The sequence below is a fragment of the Hyperolius riggenbachi genome, chromosome 6, assembly GCF_040937935.1.
Source record: "Hyperolius riggenbachi isolate aHypRig1 chromosome 6, aHypRig1.pri, whole genome shotgun sequence".
Classification (NCBI taxonomy): Eukaryota; Metazoa; Chordata; class Amphibia; order Anura; family Hyperoliidae; genus Hyperolius; species Hyperolius riggenbachi.
The window spans coordinates 77,414,112-77,433,041 of NC_090651.1; the positions used below are offsets into that span (position 1 = coordinate 77,414,112).

At 45.2% G+C, this 18,930-nt stretch overlaps 1 protein-coding gene and 1 long non-coding RNA gene across 2 annotated transcripts in view; one reads left to right on the plus strand and one right to left on the minus strand.

Annotated features, from left to right (window-relative positions):
• The window catches only part of LOC137522468 (uncharacterized), a 28,431-nt gene extending 21,016 nt beyond the window's left edge, over nt 1–7,415 (minus strand). Inside the window, exon 1 of the long non-coding RNA XR_011022303.1 lies at nt 7,328–7,415. This is a non-coding gene — a long non-coding RNA (uncharacterized lncRNA). The remainder of the gene's footprint in view (nt 1–7,327) is intronic.
• Nucleotides 7,416–16,985: 9,570 nt separating this feature from the next.
• SLC6A9 (solute carrier family 6 member 9) overlaps nt 16,986–18,930 on the plus strand; it is a 206,181-nt gene continuing 204,236 nt past the window's right edge. Inside the window, exon 1 of the mRNA XM_068239550.1 lies at nt 16,986–17,255. The gene's annotated coding sequence lies outside the window, so the exon portion shown is untranslated. The remainder of the gene's footprint in view (nt 17,256–18,930) is intronic.

The window sequence follows — 18,930 nt, forward strand, 5'->3', positions numbered from 1 at the left end:
GTGGACAATCAAGGACGCGCGCAGCCAGGCCAGCACACTAATGCCCAACCTGGCTGACCTGGAAATGGTTGCAGGAGGCATTTGCAGAAGAAAGGAGGTACAGAGGAGAATAAGGGATGGGGTGGGCAAGAGGACTACTCCATATACTGTACAAGCCTCCTGCTTTCCCCTGTTTTTACTTTTTAATTCAGCTCTGGAATCCTTTAAGGATTACCACTATTTGTGCATATATAGAGGTGCTCATTACCAGCATAGCACCAATGGAAAGCTAATAAGATGTATGGAGGAGGGTCTGGTCCAGGGGTCCCGGTGCAGTTGCAACCTCTACATCCCTTATTGCTACTCTACTGCTAAGAGCCCCGTCTAATCAGCTAAGTTGAAATGAGTGGTAAGGCAGGATTCATAGCATGTGCACAGTGGGCCTTTGATACCCCAAACCCCTGATAACCAGATCAGTGATCAGTAGGGTGGCCACTTGCAGAACCCCAAAAAGGAGGACATCACACCCTGAAAAGGAGGACATCGTACCGAGGACAGTGGCGCACAATAGTTCAATATTTCCCCACAAATGGAATCAGATTGGCAGCATAATTCCCTACAAATGCAATGAGATTGGCAGCAGATTTCCCCACAAATGCAATGAGAATGGCAGCAGATTTACCCACAAATGCAATGAGATTGGTAGCAGATTTCCCCACAAATGCTATGAGATTGGCAGAACATTTCCCCACAAATGCAATCTTTATGCAGCAGATTTCCCCACTAATTCAATAAGATTGGCAGCAGATTTCCCCACAAATGCAATAAGATTGGCAGCAGATTTCCCCACAAATGCAATGAGATTGGCAGCAGATTTCCCCACAAATGCAATCTTAATGGCAGCAGATTTCCCCACAAATGCTATGAGATTGGCACACAGGGGTGATGGTTGATTGATCCGAGCCGTGATCGGAAGGGAGACTGAGCCGTACCTGTGAGACGTTTTGGAAGGTCGCCCCAGCTGCCACTTGCTGCCCGCTTGGTGCTCTGCCTTGGTGCTCTGCTCTGCCTTGGTGCCCCGAGTGAGTGAGTCGCTCCACGAGCCGTTCTATGAGTCGCTCCATGAGCCGCGAGTGGCCGAGATAGAAGAGCCGATGCTTAAAGAGCTGGAATTCCCATCACTAGACTGAATCTCAGTCTAGTGATGGGAATTCCGGCTCTTTAAGCATCGGCTCTTCTGGCTCGGCCGTTTGGCTCCCAAAGAGCCGGCTCGTGTTCGGCTCCCAAACGGCTCTCTTCACTACCTACCCGGACATTTCAAAAACCCGCCAGGATGCCCCGGAGTCCGGAAAGGTCGGAAAAAGTGGACCTGTCTGGGCAAAAGAGGACACCTGGTCACCCTAGTTGAACAAAACAAAAAAAAAAAAAAAACGGCCCAAAAAGGAGGCCTTCTGACCGTCCATCCTGGCCTTGCGCCGGACGGAGGAACAGAAGTCCAAAAACCGGACTGTCTGGCCGAAATCTGGATGTATGGCCACCCTAGTGATCAGTGAGCATTGTTCTCCCCACTGACCCTGGCTGCCGCACGTTGCTCCTCCCCCCCCCCCCCCCCAGCCCCGCTTAGGAACAGAACCCATCCCTGCATGCCAACAATGCATCTGTACAGCCCTGGAATGTCACCCAAGAGATTGTATACCAATCCCCGCCATGTGGCATGCCTTGTACATTGTGTACAAGGTTTTAGTCTTTTCCTCTTGCAGGATGAAATCCAGTCTGTAGCACTCACATAGTCTCGCACTCGTTCTCTCAATTTAGCATGTAAACTAATTTTTTGGACTGCAGAAGCAACATTTCACATAAAAAGTTGACTTCGTGGCGCTCTGATTACTACATTAAAATTAAAAATAATTTAACTTAATCATATACCGGTACATGCCAGAAGAATCCTATATGTATGAGTTTATGTATACATACAAATGGGGTGACATTTTATTTCACTGCCATTTGGAGTCAAAAAAGAATTTTTTACCACTCAACTAAAATGTTTTATATGTGCCTGTAACTCTAAAGGCCCATACCCATGGTGCAATTTTTCAGAACAGTTTTTAGCGGCGCTTGATTTTATTTGTGATATCACACAACATTGTTTAGTGGAAATTCAAGAAACAATGTTTCACAAAACACACTGCCCACGGCGATCATTTGTTTTTGAGTGACCTTCACATTGGATTACATCTGATCTTCATTGACTTTTGTGGGTTTTGCCGCAATCATGTAAACGATCATTTACATGATCGTTCATTTTTACGACTGCGCCAATGACCGTTGAGGATTCGACCAGATGGATTGGGGAACGATCGATCATCGGGGGAAATCACCACTCCATCTGGCTGGGGTTACTTAGCTAAAAACGCCACAAAGCTTAACAGATGTTTAAGGAACAGCAAGTTTCTAAGCCCTTTTCTCACCATTCAAAATGGAAAAATCCTGGACGTGTATATGCAGGAACCAAGTCCGATGAAGGCTTATTATTAGTCGAAAGCTTTCTGATTATTCATCTCTAAGTTAATAATGCCAATAAATGGTATCATCCTGATTCAAAACTTCTTGCTGGAACTGGACTTCAAAGGAACTTGAGCAGAAGGAGTTGTAACCCCTTGAGAAGGCTGTGGCAGGTGTTCAGGCCCTGGAATAGTACGTATGTTTTCATACTACTGGGGCTGTCTCATATTTTAAACTTCCTACTGATGAATGTTTAGAGCATCAGATTTCACACACTACAGTCTACATAATCATCTCCAGCGACCTCTGCCCTGCCCTGTGTGACCGTTGACATTTCTTAAGCTCCCTCCAGCCATGTTGACACCTTTGGAATTGGAATGTCTATTTTCCCGGAGGTTCCGGTTTCCTAGTTTTCCCCGTTACTCTTGTGTCTGCATGGGACAGCAGTACCATTGACCAACCATGTCTATAGACAATTGCCTCATAGACAATCACACTACATACATACACATCTCATAGAGCTTGCTGGTGTCCCCATCAAAAAAATTCTGTATAAAAAATAAATAACAGTGTTAGACAAAGCACTCCAATGGAGATAGGAGTGTGTTAAAGCTGATATGACCAAGGGTCGCCGATTCAAGAAACCAAGATCAACAGCATTACTCTTGAAGAAATAGCTCTTTATTCAGACACGAATTTAAAATCACATTTCAGTAAAATGGGCTTAGACGCAGCTACAGCCCGCTGTTTCGAATGCTTCTTTGTCAAGCTGCAAGCTCATGAGCTTGCAGCTTGACAAAAAAGCATTTGAAACAGCGGGCTGTAGTTGCGTCTAAAGGTGCGTACACATGCACTACCGGAATGAACGACGGGTCCGTCAGACCCTTCCTCTGGGCGGGCGTTCCAGCGACAGTAGAGCGTGTGTACAGTCTGTCTGCAGACTGATAAGGCTGATTCTGAATGATCCGCTGACTTCAGAAACAGCCTTATCAGTCTGCCTGACAGACTGTACACACGCACTACTGTCCACTACTGTGGAACGCCCGCCCAGCGGGAGGGTCTGACGGACCCGTCGTTCATTGCCGTAGTGTGTGTACGCACCTTAAGCCCATTTAACTCGCATGTGACTTTAATTACGTCCATAAAAATCCAATATCCCTTATAGTTGCGCTCAGTCCTTTGATCCTTCACATTCAGATCCCAAGAACCAAAATGAATTTACACCTTAATGAATAAAAAATATATATAGTGTAGTCTGTTTCAACAACTAGAGTGATTAGCACCCTTTTTGTGACAAACACACTCTAGGAGCAGTGTGTATACATAGACCAGGGTTAGATGCCCAACACCACCTACTTCAGGCACTCCCCCCCCAGTTATCCCTGCTCATCAGCAGCAAATTACAGCAGGCTTCACATCAAGTCCACCGTCTGCAAAATGCCCAATATGGTAGTCACCATGGGTTGTAAGCTTTGGACATAATCTAGGGCTCAAACAGGAAGGATCATGTGTAAAACCGTATTTTTAATAAAGCATTAAAATTGGTAATGCCTGTACATAAAATCACAAGAAAACAGCGTATATATCACCATCTCTGGATCAGGAAGATAGCAGTGTCCCGCATCCCCTCTCCGTATATCCCGCTTGGTGTGTCGGCCTTGGCTCCGCTCCAGATTGTGGAGCACAACCTGTGGGTACTGTACCTTGCTTTTTTATTTTAATTACGTGTCTGAATAAAGGGCTATTTCTTCAAGAGTGGTGCTGCTGATCTTGGCTTCTTAAAAAATTAATTAAAAAAAATATATATATCTCAAAATATACCGCGTAGGCCAATTTCTATGCAGAAAATATACTGGAAAAAAAACACTAATAAAAATCCTTCAAGTGTTTAGGTTAATATACACAATCCATTCCAGATCAAAGCACTTGATCCTGAGGAAGACGGCCGAGTCTGTTGAAACATGTAGATCTGAACCCACTCGGAGGGTATTGTATGAGGCTCCACGGCCACCCATCAGCCCTTCATAGCCCTATAAACTCAATCTAGTGTGCCATAGCTGGACTGCACGGAAGCGTTTTGCCATATGCAAGGGTGAGAGGGAAGCGGCACATTGATGTGGAACGCAAGGAAGCACTGCAAACTGAACCGCAGAAGTGACAAATGAAAAATGTGAACGCAAACTTTTGACAAAAAAAGCTCACATTAAATGCGAACGTCAAACAGCCCAAGTTCACCAGGAACTGTCCGCCGACAAGCTGTTTGGTCCATCAATAGTGATGGGATCTAGGAGAGCTTTGTAGGTTAAATTTAAGATTGATGCTGAGTAATTGGCAGCCAAAGAAGAGCTTGGTAGGGAGGAGCAGCAGTTGAGGAGCAGAGAGGTGGATGGCCAGAGCAGTTGAGTTCAGTATAGATTTGAGGGATGGTAGTTGGTTAGTTAGTATGCCAACGAGTTTGGCAACAGTCACTCTCAATACATGTGTATTACTATCAATATTACTAGCTGCAGCATCTCATTAGTCACGGCAACAAGTCACAGGAACTAGTTGTGGTTTGTTAATACGGTAGAAGCTGCAACTGGTCTCTAGATATGTAAGTAATCTATTGCAATACACTTGCATTAGGAGGGATTATTGCCAGAATTGAGTCACTTACTACCTCTAGTCACAAGTCTATTTCTATAGTTGCAGCAGAGATAGATTAAGATGTAATGGAGTCCTAGGCAAGGTAGTAGATTTGGGACCCCCTTTCTTGGTAAGCGGAAGTGGAGAAAGTTCAAAGAAGATGGCAGGTGGGCCCCCTGACACCCACCAGGCCCGGACCGCCCAAGATGCCATGTGAAGCTACTTCCTCAGGCGGCAATAGTCTGGGGGCGGCAGCCGTCAGAAACAGGAAGTGAAGAGAGTGCCTGGCCAACCTATACTGAGGGCAACTGTACCTGGCCAACCTATACTGAGGGCAATTGTACCTAGCTACCAATACTGGGGGAACCTATACCTGGCTACCTACCTCTACTGAGAGTGTTGGGGGGAAGGGCTATAACGTGCGGCGCAAATTGTCAGTTGCTGTGCGATCATGCAGCAGCAAAAAGTCTAGAACCGGCCCTGGTACCCAATAGGCCCCAAGCACCCGCCTAGGTTGCTTGTTGGATAATCCTGCTCTAAGTCGCAGCATCAAGCAAACAGTCAGAGCAGCTAAGTTACGCATGTGATTGGCCCTGAAGCAAAATGCCAAAGCAAACCGCAATCTGTCACCATTCAGGATGTTATTATACTGACTGCTTTATATGACAGCAGCGAGAGTGAGGAAAGTGTAGGTTGCTACAGTTTTTAATCTTTGCACAGTGTTAGTATTTCTGATGCTTTTCCGCTGTTTCCGCATATATGCAGGTTTGCTGTGGTGCATCCAGGATCAGTCTGTATTCTCCCGGGATGTTCCCAGCAGCAGAAGATGTTTACCCTGTCACTTTCACACTGCCAGGATGGCACAGGGATTTGTACCCTTTGTTCCACTTGGCAACTTAAATGATCCACTCCTGGTGCATCAGTTTCCTTGCCAGCAAGTTATACTAAGAGCTAAGACAGTCTTATGTAATGACCTTTACATAAGGTGGGGCTCCGCAGCTTGCATATTAAGTAGTTGAATGTTTTTGTTTTGCAAGTGACAAGCAATGACATTATAATAGACAACAACCGCACAAAGAGCCTGATTTAGAAAGGGCTAGTGAGGAATACTCCCTTTGCCTTGCCAGGCGATGATATCCGTGTAAGGATCACGTTGTGTACGTAGATAGAGCATGAACCACAGCGATATGCCACAATGCTCGGCTTCAGGTGCTGACATAAATATTGGATACCCCACTTATTTTTATTTATGTGCCTCAGGGCCGGATTTAACATTAGGCACTGTAGGCACGTGCCTACATGCGCCTGATGTTGGGAAGGTGGCTCACTCCCCTCACCTAGTGACTCCCTCCTTCCTTCCCTATGCACAGTCCCAGTGATTGAGCATTCCACTGATGAGATCTCCCTTTAGTTCACTAGTTCACAATCCTTACACTCCTCTGCCAGTAACAAACTTGCTCCACCATCTGTTCTGCTCCATATAAGCCGAAGGGGTAACTTTTTAGCACATTTTTGTGCTGAAAAGTTAGGCTTATACGCGAGTATATAAGGTAAATCTCTTTAATTTCAGGTTGCCAAATTCTCCAAAATGTCCTTGGCTGGCCACCTGCTCAGCTAAGTCTCCAACTGGTAAATAGAATATTTTAATTGTATATTAAAGGTAATTGTCCACAGCTGTGACTTGTTTGCTCATTTAAGAGACTCCGTACGAAAACAAAATGCCCCTGGTGGATACTCAGGTCTGGAGGGGGAAGCCTCTGGATCCTATCGAGGCTTCCCCCGTTCTCCTCCATCGTCTCGCTCTGGCCCATGGAATGCACACCCAAAAATTTGTCAGGCAGTGCAATATTTACCTTTCCAGCGGGGGCGCTGTTGTGGCTCTCCGTTTGTAAATAGCCAGTTGGGTCCGCTCTACTGCGCAGGCGCAGGAGACTTGCGCCTGCGCAGTAGAGCGGACCCGAGTGAGATTGGCTATTTCCGAACCGAGAGCCCCTACTGCGCCTGCACTGGAGCTGGGAAGGTAAATATTTACATCCCGCCGTTCAGGGAGCTCTATCGCTGCCGCTGTGGGATGGAGAAGGATGGGGAAGCCTCAATAGGATCCAGAGGCTTCCCACTCCCGAGGTGAGTACCCCCCAGGGGCATACAGATCCTTTTTTTTTTTTTACAGATCCTCTTTAAGTCGGACCTGAAGATCCCTAAAAAAAAAAGTTTCACTTACCTTGTGCTTCTGCCAGCCCCCTGCAGCCGTCCTGTGCTCACGCATACCTGGAGCGATCCTCCGGCAGCTGCACACACACACTTCAAACTGCATAAACTAGCACTGAATGCGGAAGTTCATGTAAGCAGATTGGGTAAACAAGGTACCCTGCATAGAGTTAAAGTCACAAACAGCGCTGTAGCAGGGAGTTAGTAAGCAATAGCAGGACAATGCTTGTGATTTCCAAAGTTCCACCCTGCCAGGTGAATCAATGATTAGATTTAAAGTTCCACAGTTTGGACCAACAGCAGCTGCTGGCTACAATCCAGCCAAAAGGAATGGCAGTGGCACAAATTTTGTGGTTAGATCAGACAGAGCTAATCAATGGGATGACAGTTCATGCGCTACTTACATTAATTTGTTAGTTTGGACCAAGCAAATGACTTTATCCAGGACCTCCTCCCCCATGGATTGGTAAAAGTAATTTTCGTGGTCCAATGTTTTTATTTTTATGCATATACCGTAGCTTTTTTTTTATATAGCATTGCATCATTCTATCATATTTGCAATTTGCAAACCACACTGTATTTTAAACTATGAAACAGAGCAGGGCTAATGACCCTTTCAACTTCCATGCTTCCAAAAATCTTACCTGCCTGTTACTGTTTCTTTGAAGTATAAGTGCCTCAGAAAACAGCAACCCAAGTTGGGTCGGAGAGCTGAGAGAAGCTCTTTTGCATAGATAACAAGTGAAGTTTCTTAACTTTTCCTGTACTGGAAAAAATATGAGACTGGTTTCTGTGCTTCTAATGTTCTATTTCTTAGCTGTACTAAACATGCAATGAATTATTTCATAAGTTTATTTTCACTTCAGATTTCCTTTAACATTATACAGGGTACCTTGTTTAAACAATCTGCTTACATGAACTTCCGCATTCAGTGCTAGTAAATGTAGTTTGAAGTGTGTGTGCGGTTGTATTATATTTAATGGTAGCCGATGAGGAGTGCCAGACACTATGGGTGTGGTTCCTATTTTACATGTGATTGTGTATATATATGGGCTTTGTACACTTCATTGCTGTTTAACACCTGATGAAGGAGGTGGTTCCTCCGTAACATGTAGTGTGACTTGTTCGCCAATACACAGCACCTTGATTGCAGCCAGTGGTGTGCCGTCTCTTTTTTCACTTTTGATAACTTGTTTAAACAATCTGTTTACATGAACTTCCGCATTCAGTGCTAGTAAATGTAGTTTGAAGTGTGTGTGCAGTTGCTTGTGTGCATGTGGTTTTTTTTGTCTCTGCATCAGCTGATGTTACAATTTTTATATGGACAAGTATTTTTAATGGGGGGTAAGGGGATTTCCTATGGTTGCACTATAATTTTTACGTAAATGTTGATATCTTTTTCAGTAATCACCAAAGGTCCGCACCATCCAGTATTCAAGTTTCTTTATTTATAGCTCTTAGTAAAATACATAATTAAAAACAGGTCTGTAATCAGCTTGCAGACCTGTTTCTAATATGGCCTCAATTCACTAAGCTTAACTCCTGTCTTTAATAACTCTTCTGAGCTGTTTTACAGTTATCACAATTATATCACCATGGTGATAACTGTAAAACAGCTCAGAAGAGTTATTAAAGACAGGAGTTAAGCTTAGTGAATTGAGGATGTCTTTTACTAAGAAACTGTCTTGAATACTGGATGGTGCGGACCTTTGGTGATTGCTGAAGCTTCCCTGTGACTCCAGGGGTGGTCCCTGCACGTCAAAACCCATTGGTGCAGCAACACTGGTTAATCTGATATCTTTTTCAGTAGACACTCGTGATTTTTTTGATTGTTTCTAACATTGGTGCATGTCCATGTGGTGGCTCCCCTGGACATGGGGTAACAGGTCTGTTAATATTCCAGGACTTTTTCTTTGATATCAAGCCACAGTCAAGTGGACTGAGAAAAATGTAAGCCAAAACTGCCAGGAGGGTTGTTTTGGTTGCAGAGAAAAAGGCCCAAATAACTTCAGCTTACAGCGTGTCTAAAGAAAAGTGGTTTGGATGATTCAAGATGTACAATAAGGAGGCACTTGTAGATAAATGGCCTAAATGGTTCAGTTTCCAGAAGAAAGCCATTCATGCGCCAACATTCAAGAACTCCACAAGCTGGAACTTACAAACAAGCTGAAAGAGTTCTAACCCAAAAATATATGAACTATTATCCTGTTTTATCTCTACCCTGTACTTAGGAGCTGTTCTCATGCAAGAAAGATGGCTGTAGTTCCTTATCAGTTAGGATTACACTACAGTCTGACTAGATCCCGACTGGACAGAAACTTACTTGCATACCTGATGCAGGGCCAGCCCTAGACTTTTTGCCGCCTGAGGCAAATTCAGGCCCAATACCCCCGACCTGCCCGCTACCCCTCCGGCTCGGCGGCCGCCCCCCCCCCCCTCGCACCCACGGACGGGCGGGTGCCGCCCCTAGAAGTTTGCCGCCTGAGGCAAATGTTTCACCCCGCCTCATGAGCGGGCCGGCCTTCACCTGATGTGTAAAGGGAACCCACGGTGAGAGACATATGGAGGCTGACATATTTATTTCCTTTTAAAGGACAACTGAAGCAAGAGGGATATGGAGGCTGCCATATTTATATCCTTCTAAGCAATACCAGTTGCCTGTCTGTCCTGCTGCTCATCTGCCTCCAATACTTTTAGCCACAGACCCTGAACAAGCATGCAGCAAATCAGGTGTTTCTGACATTATTGTCAGATCTAACAAGACTAGCTGCATGCTTGTTTCTGGTGTGTTTCAGACACTGCTGCAGCCAAATAGACCAGCAGGGCTGCCAGGCAACTGGTTTTGTTTAAAAGGAAATAAATAGGACAGCCGTCATATTCCTCTCACTTCAGTTGTCCTTTAAATAATTCACATTGCCTGGCTGTCCTGCTGATCTACTGCCTCTAATACTTTTAGCCAAAGACCCAGAAACTTTTTAATACAATTTTAAAAATGTTGCAGCAGAAGTTCTGCCATCACACACAATTTTTACATTCTACTAACACACTTGTTTCCAATTTCTATGTATAAATCCAGAAAGTCACAGTGATTAATAATGTTGTGTATCCTTTATTAACTTCCCCTGGTAATACTTAGACAATGTTTTCTTGTCATAACAGATTTGGTTTGGTTTGTCGCCATTTATCTTTGCTAGCTTCTGTGAACCACTTTGCCTAAAAAGTTCCCGAAACGTCTGAAATTGAAGTGAGCTGAAACAGTAGCGTATTCTCTGTGTATCCTTCAGACTCTATTGATTGTTCTGTCCACACATCTATGTCTGCCTGTACTTTCTTGCTGAGATGTCAATCTTTCTTCCAATGGAATCCTACAAATGTGGTCAAATCCATGCCCTGGAGCTCAGTCAGTAACCTGGACACAGCAGAACTGTAGAGCTCAGGCCAGGTAAGGTTAGCCCTGCACATGTGGCAGGTCTGGCCTCAATTTTAGAGCAATATATATACACTATAAGAGATGACACTGGCTAATACTTAAGCAACATCTCCTGGCCTTTTCTTGCAATTCTCCAAGTGATTGTGGTGGTACCTACACAATATCATAGAAGTGGTTCATAGCTACAGGTCCACATAAGAGACTGCAGGCCATATGCCACTAACTTTTTCTCCTGAGATTGTTCATAACTTGTTAATCAAATGCCCTTTAAGCCATCATCAAGTAAGAAAATACTCAAAATAATTCTGACAGCACTTTTTCGTCCACTTTTTGGTATTTTTTCAATTGCTGAGTGCTGAAAAGTTATTTTAAAGAGAAGATGAAAAATGATCTCTTAGGAGAAAACTCAGGAGGAAAAGTTATTTACATATGGATCTTCATGTTAGGGCTGCTGCGACCACCTAAGCAAAAGGTGGTTGCAATCTAGCACATTTGGAGCTGTGGCCGGCTGCTACTGCAATTATACTTGATTTGTTTTCACCCATTTCTCTCTCACTCCTTTCCGTCATTTTTTGTATCCCCTTCTTGACCTAGTCCATCCACCTTGCCAGTAGTCTTCCCTTCCTTCTTTTTGAGTACAATCTTGCTCCATTATGTTTTGGGCATGTTTGCTTCTTCAGTTTCTCCACATGTCCTAGCCACTTGATCCACTGTGCTTTTCTATGCCTAATAAAATGTTGTCCCTCTGTTAATTTTTTGTAGCTAATGGTTGTAGCATATTCTCCACATATCCCCTTGTTTTAGGCTACAATTCCGAGATGTATGGCAGTACTTCCTGGTCTGCGCGTACGCAGACGATTCGCTGCCTCCCATACGGAAACAGATAGCAATGTTGGCCGAATCACCATTATTTCCTATGGCAGAGTTTTTCCGTATGATTTGCCTGCGGGGAAACTTTGCAAATTCAACCCGGTTTCTGCGCTAGTGGAAACGAGCCCTGACTGGTGCAGCAATTCTTCTTAAAGGACAACTGGAGTGAGAGGTATATGGAGGCTGCCATATTTATTTCCTTTTAAGCAATACCAGGTGCCTGGCAGCCCTGCTGATCCTCTGCCTCTAATACTATTAGCTATAGCTCCTGAACAAGCATGCAGCAGATCAGGTGTTCCAGACTTTAAAGTCAGACCTGACAAGACTAGCTGCATGCTTGTTTCTGGTGTTATTCAGATACTACTGCAGAGAAATAGACCAGCAGGGCTGCCAGGCAACTGGTATTGATTAAAAGGAAATAAATATGGCAGCCTCCGTATACCTCTTACTTCAGTTCCCCTTTAAAGTGTATCCGAGATAACTTTTACTCATTGCATAGTGTTCCTTTCATATAGATTATAGGGCATTCCTCAAGCCAAATACTTTTTTTGTTTTGTTTTAATACTCTAATTTCCTATAAACTAAACAAGTCTCACCCACAGCTTTTTCAGAGACCCTTGGCACTGAAGCAAGGGCTTATGGGAGATCAGTCTGGGTGGGACGAGGTGGAAGTTACTAGCCAGAGACAGAGGGCAGGGGGGAGGAGGAGAGCAGAGTGAATTTGTCACAGGCAGAGACCTGGAGATGCTATCAGCTTTGCCTGTTTGTAATGTTTACAAACAACATGGCTGCTGTCATTGTATCACAGGAAGAAATAATCATATTCTATTGAAGCTGTTTGCAGCTAGATTTTCTGTGTAAACTATCTAAACTTTATATAGACAAGTTACTTGTTATAGTTAGTTTTTCATCTCGGATCCACTTTAATATCTTTCTTTTAAAGGGGCACTATGACAATCATATCTTGCATCTGACCTTTTCTCACTCAGGACTCAACTTAAATGTTAATACATATTCTTATAATATCTCGTCTGGTCTACTGTAACATACTATTTTGTGGATTACCAACTAACAGACTTGCACCAATCTGTGCTGAACTCGGCTGCTCATCTTTCTTCTTGTCTCATTGATCTTTCTTCCTGCTCTTCCTCTTCTGCTCCCCTCTGTCAAGATGCTCATTGGCTGCCAATTAGCCAAAGAATTCAGTTTAAAGAGACTCTGAAGTCTCATAAAGTTCACGTTTTTATTTAAAAAATCTTTTTAACATCTTTGCCCTAACTAAAACGCCGCATCCCCGTGGCTGCACACTAACTAAATCCCCCGAAACTCCCCGGGGCACATTGCGGGGAGCGCTTCCGTGAAGAGGCAGAGCTTTTGGCTGCAGCTCTGCCTCTACACACGTCTATCAGCGCCGATCGCCGCCTCCGCCCGCACCTCTCAGGCTTCTTTCACTGAGAGGGGCGGGGGGAGGCGGAGATACGCGCTGGTAGACACGCATGGAGGCAGAGCTGCAGCTGAAAGCTCTGCCTCCTCCAGCAGCAAAACCCACGACCAAGAAAAATTTTTGCTGGGGAGTTTAGGGGGGTTTAGTTAGAGTTCAGTCTTGGAGATGCAGCGTTTTAATTAGGGCAATGATGTTAACGAGATTTTTTTAAATAAAAACGTGAATTTTATGAGACTTCAGAGTCTCTTTAAACTCTTAACCCTAACCTACAAATCTCTCCACAATCTCTCTCCTTTGTACATCTCCTCACTAGATTCTAGATCTGCACAGGAGCTTCTTTTGTCCTCCTCTAGAATGACCTCCTCACATTCACGTATACAAGATTTCGTACATGCTTCCCCCCTCCTCTGGTATCCCCTCCCACAACACACTGTCACTCTCCATCCTCTGATATCTTTAAACGCTCCCTCAAAACTCAGTTTTTCCAACTAGCATATGCTCTACCTTAGGCCATCCCCCCATTGACCTAAGTTGCACTCCTACTAGATAACCTAAAAACACACTACCTCTAGGTAGGATTATTTTATACTACCCCACCTCTTGTTCCCCCTATTCCTTTAGATTGTAAGCTCATAAGGGCAGGGCTCTCTCACCCATGTATTATACATTTTGTTCATCATGTTACTTTTGCCACTGCAATTGCCAATTATGTACGAATTCTGTATTTTGTATATTGGTGTACAGTACACCATTGCCTGTATTTTTATGTACCAAAGCAATACAGATATCCCAACACTGCAACCCAATCTTTAACACCACCAGGGAGTCAACCAGCAAAGCCCCTCATCCACCATAGGGTTACTTCCACACATAGAGCAAAGATGCTGGGTCTCTACCTGGATTTAAGGCCGGCTGGCCAATTTTATTGCAAGTACCACAGTGCAGAGCACAACGTTTCGACCGCAGAGGTCTTTCTCAAGTGCTTGAGAAAGACCTTTGCGGGCGAAACGTTGTGCTCTGCACTGTGGCACTTGCAATAAAATTTGCCAACCGGCCTTAAATCCAGGTAGAGACCCAGCATCTTTGTTCTATGTATTATTATGTACCCCATGTTTGTTTCTTATTTGTACAGCGCTGCGGAATATGTTGGCACTTGATAAATCAATAGTAACAGTAATAACAAAAACTAAAATTTAACAGACATATAGGCCCATATCCTATTAACCCTTCTCCTGAGTTTTCTCCAGGGAGATATTTTATAAACCTTACCAATAAAACATGTTTAAATCTTCCAACATGCAAGAAAATAAGTGTAATCTTTTGCTGGGCCGTGAACAGGCAACACATATTTTGGAATCACCCTTTTAAACATATTCTTCAGTGTATTATTGATGGGCTCAAGTTCCATCAGACTTTTCCTCAAATTTTGGGAAATAATGAAGCCTTCCTGTGTTTCAGTTCTATTGCATAACAAGGTGACCTCTGGTTTATCTATTAGTCCATATGCTACCATCTTAATTCTGATCATGATCAGGCCAAAACCAAATTTTAAAATTTCTGATGTGATTTCTTAAATTTTTCCTGGTTTCAGCATTGTTGTGATAGTCCATGTTTCCAATTACCAAATCTCTATTCCTTACTTTCTTCTTGGTTAATTTTCTGGCATTATGTTCATTCTAAGGCTTAAAGTGTACCAGAGCTGATAAAATATAAAAGTTTTATACATACCTTAGGCTTCCTCCAGCCCCATGCGCCTGGACCGCTCCCACAACGCCACTCTCAGTTTTCTCCCTCTTCTGTACCGGGTCCTGTAACTTCAGCCGATCGCGGCCAGTCTACGCAAAAGTGCGCCCTATAGGTATAGGTATCTCTCCGGCACTTCTTTTGCGCAGGCCGGCCGCGACTGGCTGAAGTTAAGGGACCCGGTACTGAAGAGGGAGAAGACTGAGGACGGCGGCGTGGGAGCGATCCGTGTGCATAAGGCTGAAGGAAGCCCCAGGTTTGTATAAATGTTCATATTTTATCAGCTCTGGTTTCCTTTAAAACCTTCTTGGCGGTAACCCCGAACGTAGTTCGGGGTAAGCCGCCGGAGGGTGCCGCTCAGGCCCTGCTGGGCCGATTTGTTTAATTTTTTTTTTGCTGGACGCAGCTAGCACTTTGCTAGCTGCGCCAGCACCCCGATCGCCGCCGCCGCGCGCCCCGATCGCCGCTATACGGTACGGCGCGCGCCCCCCCCCCCCAGACCCCGTGCGCTGCCTGGCCAATCAGTGCCAGGCAGCGCTGAGGGGTGGCCCGGGACTCCCAATGACGACCCGACGTCATCCCGCCCGTCGCCATGGCGACGGGGGAAGCCCTCCAGGAAATCCCGTTCTTTGAACGGGATTTCCTGATCGGAGATCGCCGAAGGCGATCGAAGAGGGCGGGGGGATGCCGCTGAGCAGCGGCTATCATGTAGCGAGCCCTGGGCTCGCTACATGATATAGAAAAAAAAAATTTAAAAAAACTGCCGCGCTGCCTCCTGGCGTATTTTTTTATACCGCCAGGAGGGTTAAGGCGTTGTCTTGTGGATGATCCTGCTCTTGCCCACAGAGGTCATGGAACTGGAGGTAAGTATAAATTCTTCTAGAGTTGTCGCAGGTACACTTTATATTGCTGCATGCATGCAGGCTATTTTTTCAGTACTTCAGTCAGGTGTTTAGCACGTCTTTTGCAATTAGCACAACACATATGTTACCTAGGTAATGCACATTCTGCCACCTTCATAGTGTGCAGTACCCTGCAACGTACACAGTACCTAGGGTACCCATGCCAGAAAAAGTACCGGTAAAATTACTGTGCTCAGGGATGCAATTTTACAAATAGAGAATACACCCCAATGTGTGGCTACCTGTACCTGGCTGCAGAGCCGGGACAAGGTCCTCGACCACCCAAGGCTGAGACACCAAAGTGCGTCCCTCCATCTGTCCCACCCCGGCCATCACACACTGATTGCTATTAGACTAAGAAGCGCCCCAGGGCCCCCAAAACCTTAACCTCTAGTTATCTGGCTCGCAGTCACTGTCATGTATCCCATTTTCTTATTCTCTCTGCTTCAAACACAATAGGGGAATTATTGCTGAGTGAGTTGTGCGCCCCTTTCTACACTGCGCCCTGAGGCTGGAGCCTCTCTTGCCTCTGCCTCGGCCCTGCCTGGCTGGCATGCATCAATCCGTAGCTGCTCCTTTGTTGACAGGACAGGTCATACAAGTTATGCTACCAATGAGGAGGGGGAGAGAGAGAAACATTGTGTCTGCACGAGTTTGTGTGTCACTCCTTATCTCTGTAGTAGAACATTGGTGGAGAGGGTTTATTTTCACAGATCCTATAGGCTGGACGCCCACTAGAAATTGGACGCATTTCAGTGCTTTGCTGATCGCCGGTGATCGCAGTTGCGATTCGAGTGTAAAGTGTAAACTAGCCCTCAGTATCTTTGCAAGAGATTTGCAAAGTGATTTCAGCAGCGATTCCCGATGTTTTTTGGGGGCGATTTTATTTTAGTGCAAAAGTGATATTATTTTAGCAACTGAAAATGCTGCATGCTGAGCGGTTGCGATTTTTCAAATCGCAATGGCTCCAGTGGGCTCCCCACCATCCACTTTTGTTTACAAAATGATCTTTGGCGATCGTCAGTGATTCCAAATTGCTGTTGTAATTGCTGTAGTGGGCCATAGCCCTGTGATTTACTTTTGGATCACAGGGGCAGAGGAAATCACTTTATTTCCAGACATGTATACATTTGCTGACAGTTGGCAACAGTGTGCCCAGCATTTGACAGAACTGCGGACAGACACAGGTTAGGAGGAGAGCCATGTGCAGAGGGAGGGAGGATGCAGGGCTCCGGGGCAGATGCCTTCAGTGCTGTACTGAGCGGAGGTTGGTATTCAGCTCACACATCTCTAACGTGCAGGTCTGCCGCAGCCGTACACAGAGCTGTCTCCATGCACACACAGAGGAGGCTCATACACAGGCGGACACCTCGCTGACTTCCCCATTCTTTATAGGAGTCTCGCTAAGCTGGTGGGCGGGAACGCTAAAGAGGGCTGTCCCTGTGTGGAGGATGATGCAACTTTGCCTTTAAGAAAAAGCTCATCCATTGACAGTTCGGGAGCAGTGAGAGCTGCGGAGTCTTCCAGGAGTGAGGGGGGATCTTCCAGTATGGTAAGGAAGCCTTCCCCACCTGCTTTCTGCACCCCTTCCCTCCCTGCATACGTGTACATTCCTCACTCTCATCAGTCCCACTGTGTGACCCACCTGTGCAGACTGACAACTCTATCCAGCCATGCACAGCCTGCCAATGCCATTGCCTGTCATCCTGCAAGCCACGCTGCTTGTCACTGTCACACCATGCGGGGGCTCAGTCTAGACACTGACACTCCTATAGGGGCTTCTGCTGATAGGGAAGTTCCTGCTGCATGGTGTGTGTGCGGATCCGACCTGTGGATTGCTCTGAGCAGAATAGTGACAGTACATCAGCTCTGTGCTTTGTCTGATGGCTGCTAGCAGTCACAGGTATATTTCAGGGTGGTTGATGTCTGCATGGGGCAGTTCTGCATAGCTTGCAGGGGGTGAGCTGAAGGTCAGGCAGGTGGTGGGAGCAGCTTTGGGGGTGCTAGTTTGGGGGGGGGGGGGGACGTCCAGCACCCATATTGCTTGGAAGGTGTCTGGTTTCCATTGATTTGAACAATGCATGGTGTTTTTGGTGTTGTCAAGTTCCCAGTGGGAGGATATTGAAAGATTGCCATTTGTTTGGGGTTGTCTGGCACCTGCTGCATGCAAATAGTGATTCTGATACTGAACTTCAGTATGGTGGATTGAAAGTCGGTCAACTAGTAGCCCACACACTACAAGCGATATCCTATGTGATTTGCCTTAACTAATTGATCTGACCGATTTTGTGCCTTCCTGCTCTCATTGCAAAAATCGATTCAGAGTCAATCGAAATGTTATGGAACAGCAGCCAATTCCTGCTCGATCAGCTAAACTTTTCATTTATTGGGCATACTGGAACACACTTGATTGTCTCTCATTTGAATCGAACGCGCGATCATACAGCCAAATTGCTAGATGTGTGGCCACCTCTAAGGTGCCTACGAACGATGCAATGTTTGCGTCCAAACTCTCCATTTCTATGTGATATAAGGGATTTGCCAAAGGTGCCCATTAATAGTACAATTTTTTTAAGATTCAATCTTTTGAAGCAATTTTTATGAAACTACGCCCTGTGTGGTGCAAATCGATGTGAAACGATCCTTTGGTTGATTGGAAAAGAAAAAATATCGATCCGAAAGTTGGATTTTATCATCGAATCGGAATGTAAAACCTTAAGTCGTTGTTAATGGGAATAATCGATAATTGCCTTCTGATTAGTTTCGATCATTCAAATCGCATCGAAAGATCAAAGATCAAAGATGAAGGAAAAATTTTACTGTTAAAGGGCACCTTAATGTATCCATTCAATGTACTGTATGCACTCAGTGTACCCTTCTTCTACATAGATTTGGTAAGATTGAATCTTTAGTGGTCACCTAAGCACGTTACTTAGTGGTATCTGATGCCCAGTGGGGCAGGTGGGCAGAGAGCACATGCTTGTATGGGGGTCTGTTACCTAGTGGGGGGCAATACACACTGCCCGGCAACCATCTGGCGGTCTCAGTCCAGGCTCTTTGTGCTGGAGATGTCTTGGGTCTTGCAGTGTGATGTTAATGAGGGATTAGCCATCACAATGTCAGCCTCTTGAGTCTCTCTGTGTGTATTCCTGAAAAGTTGGGGGAATATGACCCTTCTCTATCTAGATCAGATGTGTACAAGCATTGCCCAATGCTGCAGATCAGTT